General features: G+C 40.7%; 1 protein-coding gene and 1 non-coding gene across 6 annotated transcripts in view; one reads left to right on the top strand and one right to left on the bottom strand.

Moving 5' to 3' along the window:
- TNRC6A (trinucleotide repeat containing adaptor 6A) overlaps window positions 1–13607 on the top strand; it is a 94695-nt gene that overhangs the window by 7959 nt on the left and 73129 nt on the right. The window lies entirely within an intron of this gene.
- LOC144228661 (U6 spliceosomal RNA) lies at window positions 1574–1680 on the bottom strand. Its single transcript, XR_013334240.1, has one exon. It is a non-coding gene; the product is annotated as a U6 spliceosomal RNA (small nuclear RNA).

Here is a 13607-nt window from a genome sequence, read left to right as displayed (position 1 = left end):
TTTTTAATGTTTTATTTATTTCTAGGAGGGAGAGAGAGAGAGACAGCATGAGCAGGGGAGGGTCAGAGAGAGAGGGAGTCACAGACTGAAACAGGCTCCAGGCTCTGAGCTGGCAGTCAGCACAGAGCCCGACGCGGGGCTCGAACCCATGAACCGCGAGATCATGACCCAAGCGAAAGTCGGACGCTTAACCGACTAAGCCACCCAGGCGCCCCAATCCCTCCATTTTTTAATAGCAACTTTATTGAGATAAAATTTATATACCATTAAATCCATCCTTGTAAAGTATACAATTCCATGGATTTTAGTATATTCAGAGTTGTGCAGTGATCACAACTGCCTAATTCCAGAACATTTTTATCATTGCTCCTCCCCTGCCGAAAACAACCCTGTACTTATAAGCAGTCATTCCCCATTCACCCCTACCTGGAACCTCTCGAAACCATTAATCTACACTGTCTCTATAGAGTTGCCCATTCTGGACATTTTGTAGAAATGGAATCATAACTTTTGTGTCTTACCTTTTGTGTCTTACCTGTTTCACTTAGCATGTTTTCAAGGCTTCTCCACGTTGTAGCATGCATCAGTACTTGATTCCTTTTATGGGCAAAAAACATTCCATTGTATATCTATACCACATTTTCTCTTACCTTTTTTTTTATGGTTTTTATTTATTTGCATAATTTTTCCACCCAACATGGGGCTTGAACTTGCTACCCCAAGATCAAGAGATGCATGCTTCTCTGACTGAGCCAGCCAAGTGCCCCAGTATACCACATTTTCTGTATCCATTCAGCATTTGATGGGCATTAGGGTTTTCACTTTAGGGCTATTATGAATACTGATGCTATGGACAGTCTGGTACAAGTATTGGTGTGGCCATAATGTTTTCAGTTCTCTTGGGTACAAACCTAGAGGTGGCATTGCTGTGGCACATTGGGAATTCTGTGTTTAACTTTCTCAGGAGCTGCCAGACTGTCTTCAAAGCATCTGGACCATTTTATATCCACACCAGCTATGTATGAGGATTCCAGTGTCTCCACAGCTTCACCAATGCTTGTCATCATTCTTTTTTATTATTGTCATCTTGGTATGAACTGGTATCTTGTTGTGGTTTTGATTTTTTGATTTGTATTTCCTTAATAACTAGTGATGTGAGCATCTTTGTGCACTTATTGGCCATTTTTTGGTATGTGATTTGGGGAAATCTCTGTTCAAATCCGGTGCCCATTTTGGGGTGCCTGGGTGGCTCAGTCAGTTAAGCATCCGACTTCGGCTTAGGTCATTATCTCACAGTTCGTGGGTTCAAGCCCTGCATCGGGCTCTGTGCTGGTAGCTCAGAGCCTGGAGCCTGTCTTTGGATTCTGTGTCTCCCTCTCTCTCTGACCTTCCCCTGCTCGCTCTCGCGCTCTCTCTCTCTCTCTCTCTCTCTCTCTCAGAAATAAATAAAACATTAAAAAAAATTTAAATCCTGTACCCATTTTAAAACTTGGTTATTTTTTTATTTTTGAGTTAAAAGGGTTCTTTTTTCTTAAGGTTTTATGTATGTATGTATGTATTTTTTGATGACCAGAAAAATATGGAACGCTTCACGAATTTGCATGTCATCCTTGCACAGGGGCCATGCTAATCTTCTCTGTATCATTCCAATTTTAGTATATGTGCTGCCGAAGCGAGCACTTAAGGTTTTATTTTTAAAGAATCTGTTAAAGACCCAGTGTGGGTCTTGAACTTACAACCTTGAGATCAAGAGTTGCAGGCCCTACTGAGCCAGCCAGGCACCCCATAAGGGTTCTTTAAATATTCTAGATACAAGTCCTTTATTGGATACACTATTTATAAATATTTTCTCCCATTCTGTGGGTTGCCTTTTTTCTTTGATGTCTCTTGAAGCACAAAGATTTTAAAATTCGATGTGTCCATTTTACCATCTTAACCACTTCTGAGTGTACTATTTAGTGACATTAAGTACATTAGGCTCACCGTGTTGTGCAGCCATCACCGGTCTCCACTACCCTTCTCATCTTGCAGAATTGAAACTCTGTACCTATTAAGCGGTAATTCCCCATTCTCCCAGACCCTCAACTCCTGGTAACCGCTACTCTGCTTTCTGTCTGAATTTCACTGTTCCAGGTCCCTCATATGAGTGGAATCATACATTTGTCCTTCTGTGGCTGCCTTATTTCCATTAGCATAATATCTTCAAGGTTCATCCGTGTCATAGCACATCAGTCAGTTGATTTTTGTATGTTGATCCTGTACCCTGTGGCTGTGTTGAACTTGCTTATTATTTCTACTAGTTGGGGTGTGTGTGTGTGTATTTAGGACTCTGTCTCTATCCATAACATTGTATCATCAGTGAATAGAGATGGTTTTATAACTTCCTTTCCAATCTCGGTGCTTTTATTTGTTTTTCTTGCTCAATTTTTCTGAATGGGATCTACAGTACTGTGTTGAATAAAAGTGGCAAGAGCGGACATTCGGGTCTCATTTCTCATTTTGGAGGAAAGGCATTCAGTCTTAACCATTATGTATGTTACGAGGGGGCAGCTTTTTGTAGATGGCCTTTATCAGGTTATGGAAGTTTCCTTCTATTCCTACTTTGAGTGTTTTGGCTTGTCATGAAAGGGTGGGTTTTTTTCAAATGCTTTTTGTGTGTCTAGTGAGATCATTATGTAGTTTTTGCCCATTCTATTAATATGTTGTATTACATTGATTTTCATATGCTACACCAACCTTGCATTCCAGGGACAGATCCCACTTGGGCATCGTGATTAGTACTCTTTATATGTTGCTGGATTGGATTTATTAGTCTTCTGTTGAGGACCTGTGTCTGTATTCATAAGGGTTATTCCTCTGTAGTTTTGATATTTTGTCTTCTTTTGGTACCTGCTACTTTGTTTGGTCTCGTTTGGAATCTGGGGTCTTGATTATTGTTCTGGGATCTACCTCATTCTTCATTGTGCTGTAATAATTGTTTTTATGTATTCAGTTCTGTTTTCATTACGTCTTTTTAATTTTTTTCCAGCTTTATAAAGGTAGGATCGACAGGTAAAATAATTCTATCCACCCCACCTCCCAACCCCCCACCAGTGGTTAGTACCTTACCCTTGTGTGCTGTTGCTGTTTTTTTGTTTTTAAGATACTGAAACCTAACTTTGTGTAAGTTGAAGGTGTACAGTGTGCTGATACAGTGTTTATATATTGCAGCGTGATTATCACCATAGTGTTAGCTAACACCTCTATCATGTTGCATAATTAGCATTCTTTTTTTGTGCGAACATTTGAGATCTAGTCTTTCAGCAACTTTGAAGTGTATAAGACAGTATTGTTGGCTGTAATCACTATTCTGTTCATCAGATTTCCGGAATTTATTCCTATTCTAATTGCAAATTTGTATATTTTAACAGCTTCTCTCCAATCCCCACTTTCCCTAGCTCCTGGTATGCACTGTTCTGCTTTGTTTCTACAAGTTCACCTTTCTTTAGATTCCACGTATAAGTGATATATAGTATTTGTCTTTCTCGGTTGACTTATTTCACTTAGCAAAATGCCCTAAAGGCCCATCCAGATTATTGCCAATGGCAGAATTTCCTTCTTTCTTCTGGCTGAATAGTATTCCATTGTGTACACACCCACACATACCCCATGTCTACATCAGTCACTGATAGATACATCGGTATCCATATCTTGGCTATTGTGGATCATGCTGCAGTAAACATGGGAGTGCAGATATCTTTTTGATATCTTGTTTATATTTACTTTGGAAATAAACTCAGAAGTGGGATTACTGGGTCATTGGTAATTTTAATTTTTTTAAAAGTTTATTTATTTTGAGAGAGCACAAGTGGGGAAAGGACAGAGAGAGAATCTCATGCAGGCTCTGCACTGTCAGGTGCAGAGCTGAAGGTGGGGCTTGAGCTCATGAACCATGAGATCATGACTTGAGCCAAAATCAAGAGTCAGATGCTTAACCAGCTGAGCCACCCAGTCACACCTGTATTTTTAATTTTTTGAGGAGCCTCCAAACTGTATTCCATAGAGGGTTCACCAACTTACATTCCCAGCAGGCACAAAAGGGTTCCCTTTTGTACCCATCCTCACCAACTCTTGTTATCTTTTGTCTTCTTGATGATAACCATTCAAAGAGGTGCATCAATTCTGTTTTCTACTGTACGTTCTCCCTTCTTCAGTTTGCACCCTTCCTTGTATCCTAACCTTAGCCATATTTAGTGCGGTGTTTTGGACCTCATTCTTGTAGCTAACAATGAGTGTACACTTACTCTGTGCATCTGTTAAGCACTTTCTCTGCATTACCTAATTTACTTTTCACAACCCTTGGGGGAGGTACTGGTTGAGACTTCTCATAAACGAGGAGATGGAGGCTTGAGAGAAAAGAAACGATGCTTACACAAGTAGGTATTGGAGAGTGAAGCACTTCAGTAGGATTGTCCTTACATAGAATGCGGGTAGAAGAGTGGAAAGAACGCGTGTTTGGTGGTGGCGATCAGGTTAGAGTGTTAGTAAAAGCCAGGAAGCAGGAATTTAATTTTGGTGCCCAATGCTGGAGAGTACAATACAAGTAGAACTGGTTTTTGCCTTCAGAGCAGCAGTTAGTCCTATTTGGAAGAGTGAGATTAAAATCTGAAACAATTAGAAAATGAGCATTGTTTAATTAAAGGTCAAGAGTGAGGTTTGTGTGAGTTGGAAAGAATCCTGAAGGAACTAGTAATTAACTTAAGCCACAGAAGAGTAGAGTTTAGGGGCACCTGGGTGGCTCAGTCGGTTAAGCGTCTGACTTCAGCTCAGGTCTTGATCTCACGGTTCCTGGGTTCAAACCCCAGATTGGCCTCTGTGCTGAGGAATAGCTCGGAGCCTGGAGCCTGTTTCAGATTCTGTGTCTCCCTCTCTCTCTGGACCTCCCTTGCTCACGCTGTATCTATCTCAGAAATAAATTAAAAAAAAAAAACATTAAAAAAAAAAAGTAGAGTTTAGGAGAGTAGTTTAACAAGCCAGGTTTTGGATCAGCCTTACCGCTACCGTGTACCATACACGTCACTTAGACTTTATGCAAATACAAACACATGGGAATATGTATTTTTATCCCTTCCTTCCTATTAACACAAAACATAGTATACTGAATCTTACAGTTTTTTTTTCCCAATTAACTGAATACCTTCCAGATCCATTCATACCAGAACATGGAGATCTTACCTGTTGTATAGCTGTGTAGTATTCCATTTTATGGATGCATCACTTTTATTGAACTCCTTCAGTACAAGTGGCTATTAAACTGCTTGTGACTCTAAACTAGCCTCTCTTGTGTCCCCCATCTGCTAACACTTTCTCTGATACGTATATTCCTTAACCCTTTTTATCTGCAAGTAAGCTCTAGTCTTTATTTTTATTTTATTTTATAGGTGTATTTATTTTGAGCGAGAGAGAGCTCTGAGCGAGAGCAGGCGCACAAGATGGGGAGGGGCAGAGAGAGAATCCCAAGTAGGTTCTGCACTGACAGCACGGACTCAGAATTTGAGGCCTCATATGGGGCCCCGTCTCACAAACTGAACCGTGAGATCATGACCTGAGTTGAAATCGGGAGTCAGATGCTCAACTGACTGAGCCATCCAGGCGCCCCTAGTCTTCTTATTTTAAAAACAATCCAAGGAACTTCATTTTTATTGTGTTTTCTTTATATCACTGCCAGAGTTTTTGAAACACTTATCCAAACCCCTGATTTCATTCTTACCTGTTTTTGCTGCATTTGGGTTTCCGTCTCTACTATGTGGTAAAATTACTGTTTTGAGGGTTACTAGTGACTCTGTGCTGTATAGTGCTAGACTGGCTTTGGTGATTAATTTATGTGTAGGAGGACAAGAAGGAGAAAAGAAAAGGGAGGGTTGGCAAGCAGATAGAAAAAGGGGAAGCAGGAAGGCTGGGAGAAAATAGAATAGACTGTAAGGGGAAAAGTAGGAGAACAGCATTTTTGGCAGGAGATGTGAAATGTATTTTCATAACCAGCTTGTCACATACGGCTGGCTTCTGTGTGGTGATGAGCTGGCTTATGGTAAGTTGCTGACTGGTAGGCTACGTGGACCCTCTGGAAACCTGTCCCCCAGTCTTCTCTTTTGTGAAGCAAGATATAACCTCTTGTCCTGTTATGGCATTACCAGTTTCAGCAGCAGAACCTCCACTTTTAAATATTTGCTTTCTAAAGTCTGGAGGTATCATTAACATACCTCTCTTGTCATTCTTATTAATACCATCAGCTATTCCAATTTCTTATGATTACCTTGGTGGTGGCCTTTGCTTTTCATTTCCAATCCACTGTTAGGGCTCAGGACATTGCATGTTTACTCAAATTATTGCAAGAGGCTTTCATCTTATTTAGCAATTTATCTTCTACTTTTATCTAGCTTTCCCTCCTTTTTTTTTTTTCTCTGTGAGTACTGGTCCCTGAAATCACCATGCTAACAAATCTCCATGCTTTGCTGTGTCTGTGCCCTGTTCTGTGCTCCCTTGCCTGAAAGGCCCACCTCTCTGTCTATGGAAGACTCTTCAGGATCCTTTAAGATCCCCTTCTCAAAGCCTTTCATAGCTGTAACAGCTCATATGCATGTCTTATTTTCCTAAACTTGCATACAGCTCTACCAAATGGTGGCTTGTTTCGTTATTTCACGTGTTCAGTTGTTTATACAAAATTATAGTTTAAAATCATGTTTTCTGGGGCACCTGAGTGGCCCCATCAATTAAGTGTCTGATTCATGATCTCAGCTCAAGTCATGTTCTCATGGTTTGTGAGTTTGAGCCCCACATCAGGCTCTGCACAGTGTGGAGCCTGCTTGGGATATTCATATTCATATTCTCTCTCTCTCTCTCTCTCTTTCTCTTTCCCCTCTCCCCCTCCCCTGCCTCTCAAAAATAAATTAATTAAGAAAAACCTAAAGTCATGTTTTCTTCTTAGGTTCTCCTAGTGCACAGAGACTCCTTGGCTTACAGGACATTTGTATTGGCATATTGGCTAACCATTGAATAGGTTATCACTACATAATTTTGGGTGCAGAGTCAACTCATCTGGGTACCTTGAGGGTCTGCTCCCCTCTGCTTCCCTACTGTACTGTGGAAAATGTGTACCTTTTAATGGAATTTTCTTTTTGTTTTTCTAACAAATGATAATGCTGATCTGAATGTTGACCTTCTTTTGACTCAGCAGTGTGTCTTAGAGATCTTTCTCTATAAGCCATGTTTGTTACTTGGTCCCCAAGACCACCCTCAGGTTTGATGATTCCCTGGGATTCAGCATCTAGTTGTACTTATGGCTCTGATTAATTACAGCAAAACTATCAGCAAAGGGAAAAGGCACATTGGGCAAAATCCAGAGGACACTAGGTGCAAGTTTCCAAGAGTTCTCTCCCTGTCGTATCACACAGGGCATGCTTAGTTTTCTAGCATCAAATTGTGACAGCATCTGTGAAATGTCTACCAGGAAAGCTCCTTAGAAATTCAATGCCCAAAGTTCCTATCAGGGGCTGGTCATAGAGGTACCTACCCTCTGCCTAACATGTACCAAAATTCCAGATTCCCAAAAGGAAAGTATAACTGTGCTTATCAGCGTGAACTGTGTGGTTTGCACAGTTTACTGTTACTGGTTAGGAAATGGTGGAACCTCTCTGCAACCCAGGTTCCTTGACACCAGCCGAGGGCCACCCTTTCCAGGGATCACCGTTTCAGACCTGCTGTGTCAGCTCTTCCCTGCACACCGTAGATGTCTACAGCCCCCTTCCGTTCCTGACACTATTGGGTAGGATTCCATGAAATGAGTACATTATGGTGTGTTTAACTTTTCTCTGTCCACTGGCTTTTAGGCTATTTTGTGATACCTATTTTTGTACAATTTCTTTTTTATGGGCTTAGATTGAAATCAATGTGTTATAACATAGTGACATCTGAAATTTGATATTAGATACTTCCAAATTGTTCACTGTGGGCTTTATTAGTCCATACTCCCAATAGCAGTTTACAAGAGTATCCTTTGGAAGTGATTACTTTTGATGATGTTCATGTTGGGGACGTAGGAAAAACGAATCATCACGCGTCAGGAAGAGCAGGACTAGGAAGGGGCATTCTTGATCCTGACTGACCCTGCTGCATTGTCTTCCTGCCCCCAAGACTCCTGTTCTTACACTCCAGCTCCTTCCTCTGCCTCTCATCTCCCTCCATGTTGCCTTTAATCATTCGTGTGGAGGCTTGTAATTTTTTGGGTCTTTTATTATGGAAAATTTCAAACACACACAAATGAGAACAGAATAAAGAAGCTACATGCACCCATTACTCGGTTTTAGCAGTTTCCAACATTATGTCAGTCATGTTGCATTTTTCTCTCTCCCCCCCAAGCCTGGAGTAGTGGAAGCAAATCTTGGATATTATGGAGTTTTAAACATTTCTTTGGCACTAATTTGCAAAAATTATGTACATGTAATGTAACATTTCAAATTGAGACGTACTTTCTGTAAAGTTTGTTTGTTTGCTTATTTATTTATTTAAATAATCTCTGTACCCAGTGTGGGACTTGAACTCATGACCCCAAGATCGAGTTGCATGCTCTTTCGACTGAGCCAGCCAGGAACTCCTGTAATACACTTTTTATTTTTTTATTTTTTATAGTTTATTTTTGAGACAGACAGAGCACCAGTGGAGGAGGGGCAGAGAGAGAGGGAGACACAGAATCTGAAACAGGCTCCACGTTCTGAGCTGTCAGCACAGAACCCGACCCAGGGTTTGAACCCATATNATTCGTGTGGAGGCTTGTAATTTTTTGGGTCTTTTATTATGGAAAATTTCAAACACACACAAATGAGAACAGAATAAAGAAGCTACATGCACCCATTACTCGGTTTTAGCAGTTTCCAACATTATGTCAGTCATGTTGCATTTTTCTCTCTCCCCCCCACCCCCCAGCCTGGAGTAGTGGAAGCAAATCTTGGATATTATGGAGTTTTAAACATTTCTTTGGCACTAATTTGCAAAAATTATGTACATGTAATGTAACATTTCAAATTGAGACGTACTTTCTGTAAAGTTTGTTTGTTTGCTTATTTATTTATTTAAATAATCTCTGTACCCAGTGTGGGACTTGAACTCATGACCCCAAGATCGAGTTGCATGCTCTTTCGACTGAGCCAGCCAGGAACTCCTGTAATNGGTGCCCCTTAATTTTTTTTTTAAACATTTTTATTTATTATTGAGAGACAGAAAGACAGAGCATGAGCATGGGTGGGGCAGAGAGAGGAGACACAGAATCTGAATGAGGCTCCAATTTCTGAGCTGTCAGCACAGAGACTGACGCGGGCCTCAAACTCACAAACCACAAGATCATGACCTGAGCTGAAGTCAGGTGCTTAAACCGACTGAGCCACCCAGGCATCCCTGAAATACACTTTTTAAAAAACTTAATAATTTCCTTAAATACTTGATCCAGTTGTGAGGTTACTCTGATGTTCCTAGTTCAGGAGGGTATTTCCTCATGTCTTTCTCTGAATTCTTATAAAATTGTTAAAGCATGTATAAATGGCTTAAAAAAGTATGGGATAACGTTTACATTTCTGCAGCTTGCTTTATATATATGAAGTAACATCCTAGGGCAGCTGGCTTGCTCGGTTGGTGGAGCATGAGACTCTTGATCTTGGGATTCTGGATTTGAGCCCCACAGTGGGTGTAGGGATTACTTAAAATAACAAAATCTTAAAAAATAAAATAAAAAAGGAACATTCCTTCAAGTCAGTAAACTGATCAACTCCTTTTCCATACAACATGCTATGCTATGCCATTTCTTTGTTTATAGACATTCAGTTTCCCTTGTGAACCTTTCAGTGAACTTTGATGTGCATATGACCTTGTGTACTGTGGGTTTATTACCATCAGATAGGTTCTGCTGAATGGGTGGCTGCCTAGAATGGGTATAACTTCAGTTGTTAAAAAACTTACCACAGGACTTTCCAAAAGATTATTGTAGTTTTCCACCAGCAATAGAAGAGAGAATTTCTTAACTCTCACTCTGCCAGCACTGGATATTATTATTCTTGAACATTTTTGCCAGTACAATTAGTAAAATACACACACACACACACACACACACACACACATTATCACATTATAGTTTTCTCTCTCTCTCTCTCTCTCTTTTTTTTTTTTTTGGTTTATTTTTGAGAGAGAGACCGACAGACAGCGTACAAGCATGGGTAGGGGCAGAGAGAGAGAGGGAGACACAGAATCCAAAACAGGCTGCAGGCTCTGAGCTGTCAGCACAGAGTCCGATGAGGGGCTCGAACTCAAGAACTGCGGGATCATGACCTGAGCTGAAGTTTTATACTAGCAAATGCAGGCTTGGTTCACTACTAGAAAACTAACCAATACAATTAATTGTATCTGCCATCAAAAGACAAAAATCAGGGCGCCTGGGTGGTTCAATTGGTTAAGCATCCAACTTTGGCTCAGGTCATGATCTCACTGTTCGTGAGTTCGAGCCCTGTGTCCAGCTCTGTGCTGATAGCTCAAAGCCTGGAGCCTGCTTTGGATTCTGTGTTTCCCTCTCTGTCTGCCCCTCCTCAGCTCGCACTCTGTCTCTCTCTCTCTCAAAAATAAAAATAAGCATTAAAAAAGAATTAAAAAGAAAAAGGACAAAAATCACTAAATTCTGCTCCTGAAACCAATATTATGCTATATGTTAACTAAGTAGGATTTAAATAAAAATTTGAAAAAAATAAAAAAGACAAAAATCATATAACTGTTTCGATAGATACAGGAAAGAAACCTAACAAAATCTAGCACACACACATGACCAAATCTTTCCAGCAAACCAAAAACATAAAACAGCCTTTTACTTTTTGAAAATCAAACTGTACTCACTTAATGCTTGAGAAAATTTTTAATATTTAATTTTTTTAATGTTTATCATTCACACATGGCTCAGAAATTAAAATACTATGAAAAGGGTTGTACACTGAGATCTTTCCTTCTATCTCCAATTGGCCCAGGTCCTCCCTCTCCTCCCCCCATAGCCACTCCTTGTTTCTAGATGTTCTTTCAGAGTCATTTCATACATGTACAGGAAAATGAGAGTGCATGTCCTCTCACTTGCTTTTTACACAAATGAAAGTGTACTGCATACTCTGTCATGCACCTGGCATTTTCCATCATGAGTTTTTTCTAAGGGACAGACATTTTTGCTAATTTGGGGGAGCATTCTAGCTACCTTCCCCTCCCTCCCTCCCTCTCTCTCTCTCTCTCTCTCTCAGCTATTGAACTCCCCAGATGTGAGACCTTACAGCCATTCACTAGTTATTATCTAGTTGTATCTCCCACATCGCCCTCCCACAAACATTCGCAAAACAAATACCTCCATCACTCTCTTAAAGATCACCAGTGCCTGGTCCCTCTTGTTCATACCAGTGGCTGTGCAGTCTTTGTCTTTGTCTTTGTTTTTTTTGTTTGTTTGTTTTGCTATTCTTACTCCTGGTCACACAGCCATGGAAGTGTTCCTGTAAAACTGGGAAGGAAATGAGAAAGGACTGTGGAGGCACACAGTCTGGGGAAAAGATCTGTAAGTAAGAAGATTTAGCACGGAACTTGTATAAAGCAAAAGGATTGCTTTTCTCTGGCTCTTGAAAGGCTCTAGCACTTTACTTTGGGAGATTTCTTGCTGGAGAGGAAAGACCAGGACTTTGAGATCCTTGATATGACTCTACCGTGCACTAACTGTATGGCCTTGAACAATTCATTTCCCTTTTCTGAGCTTCAGTCTCTTCATCTATGAAAGGGTAACATCTTTATCATTTTTTAAAAAGTGATAACTAAACGATAAAATACATATAAAGTACCCAGCATAGTCACGGACACTTTAATCACTCTGAGGTTTGTTCTCATTCTTAGATCCAGAGCTTGGAGATTTGGGGTATCCTGCTCCTAGCCTTCAAGGAATGAAGGATTACTGTCTGGTGTTTTCTTTTGGAGCACGTGTCAAGTACGATGGACCACTTGGACCAATCAGTTCCATCAGCCCTTCCTCCTTTTGATAGATATGTAACTGATAGTTAGATGTCTTAAATGAATCTCTACTAGCATTTAAATCCTGAAAGCCAAAGTGTTTGGGTGCAGGTAGTATATTTATATATTTTTCCGCTTGGCTTTCTGAAGGAGGAGGTGTGGGTCAGGTGTGGTCAGGTGGCTATGGTGCTGGTGCAGAACAGAACTTCTCCTGTGCTTAGAGTAGCAGCTCATACTGTAGTATCTCCCAAGAGCTAGCATGCTACATCTTATAACTACTAAAGCCACCATTTGGGGCTAGAAAACACTTGTAAACTCATCAAATCCTTCAAAATGAAATTTGAGAAGAGAGAAAAAATTGCAGATAAATAGTAAAGGGAGCATGCCATAGAGTAGAAGAATACTGACCGAGGACAAGATTGGAAAGGACCTGCTCTGATATTCACAGGAGGACACGAAGAACAAATGCTGGAGATTCCTGATGTTTCTGCACAAGAAGTGCCCATAGACTCTTGACAGAAGTAAATACAGTTGTGAGTGCTGCTGAGAATTGGTGAGAGGAGCTCCTAACTAGGCATTTGAGTGCTTACTAGAGGTGTTAATTAGCACTCCTCATTTAATCCTTACTAAAACGTTATGAAGTAGACATCTGCAGAAACTAATCTCTGATTTTAATGAAGACACTGAGGCTGAAGAAGGTTCAGTAGTTAGAGCTAATAATCTGCTCTTAATGGATAACATGACAGTGATGTAACTTAATTTGATTTTACTTTCTCCTGTGCTGTGGCTATCTCGATGCCCGACTTCCCCAGGATTACAGAGTGAGTGAGCTTGCGCACTCTCTGTGCCTCCCAGACACGGAAGAGTGAGTCATGGCTGTAGTTGGCGTGACCCTATTATGCTTCTCCATTAGCCACACGACAGTTCTACTTGGAACAAAATGACGTCGGATTATAGCAACCATTACACTCTTCTTCCGGCTTCTAACTGATTTTATCGGTTCTGTACTCAACTTCACTAAATTACCATCTGTCATACATAATGTCACTCATTTTGTTTTCACGGTCTACGTGCGCTCCTCTCAGTTTCTTCCATCAGCAAAGCCAACTTAAGTTTGGTGTGATCTCACTGCACTACACCTGCAGCTCCTTGCACTTCCTTAGGTATTTGCTTCTCTTTCTCATTTTATCTTCTGCATCCCCACTGCCATATGCGTTTCAGCCTTGATCAGTTATTTGCAGGTCCCCGTGTCTAGTTCGTGTTGCTCGAATTTTGCTTTGCCTGCCTGATATTTAGACGTCTCCTCTGGGAAGCTTCCTTGGAGCAGTTAGGTACTTTCTCTTTGTGTGATTTTCTTCAGGTATCTGATTTTTGGTTGCCTGTTGATGTTATGGATGAAGGTTTAGGTTCTAGAATGTAGGGGGATTAATGTGGGTTAACTAGAGTGAGTGTCCTCTAACTTTTTCTCCAGTTTTCCTCATTACCCAGAGGCTCCTACCTTGAACAGAAGGGCTCATACTGAGTCTGTATCTGAGGAGGGTGTTGATTGCCAGGGTTTACTGGTG

The sequence above is a fragment of the Crocuta crocuta genome, unplaced genomic scaffold (genome assembly GCF_008692635.1).
Source record: "Crocuta crocuta isolate KB4526 unplaced genomic scaffold, BGI_CrCroc_1.0 scaffold73, whole genome shotgun sequence".
NCBI classification, from domain to species: Eukaryota; Metazoa; Chordata; class Mammalia; order Carnivora; family Hyaenidae; genus Crocuta; species Crocuta crocuta.
The sequence above is the reverse complement of the archived record's forward strand: the minus strand, read 5'-3'. Positions and strand labels throughout refer to the sequence as shown.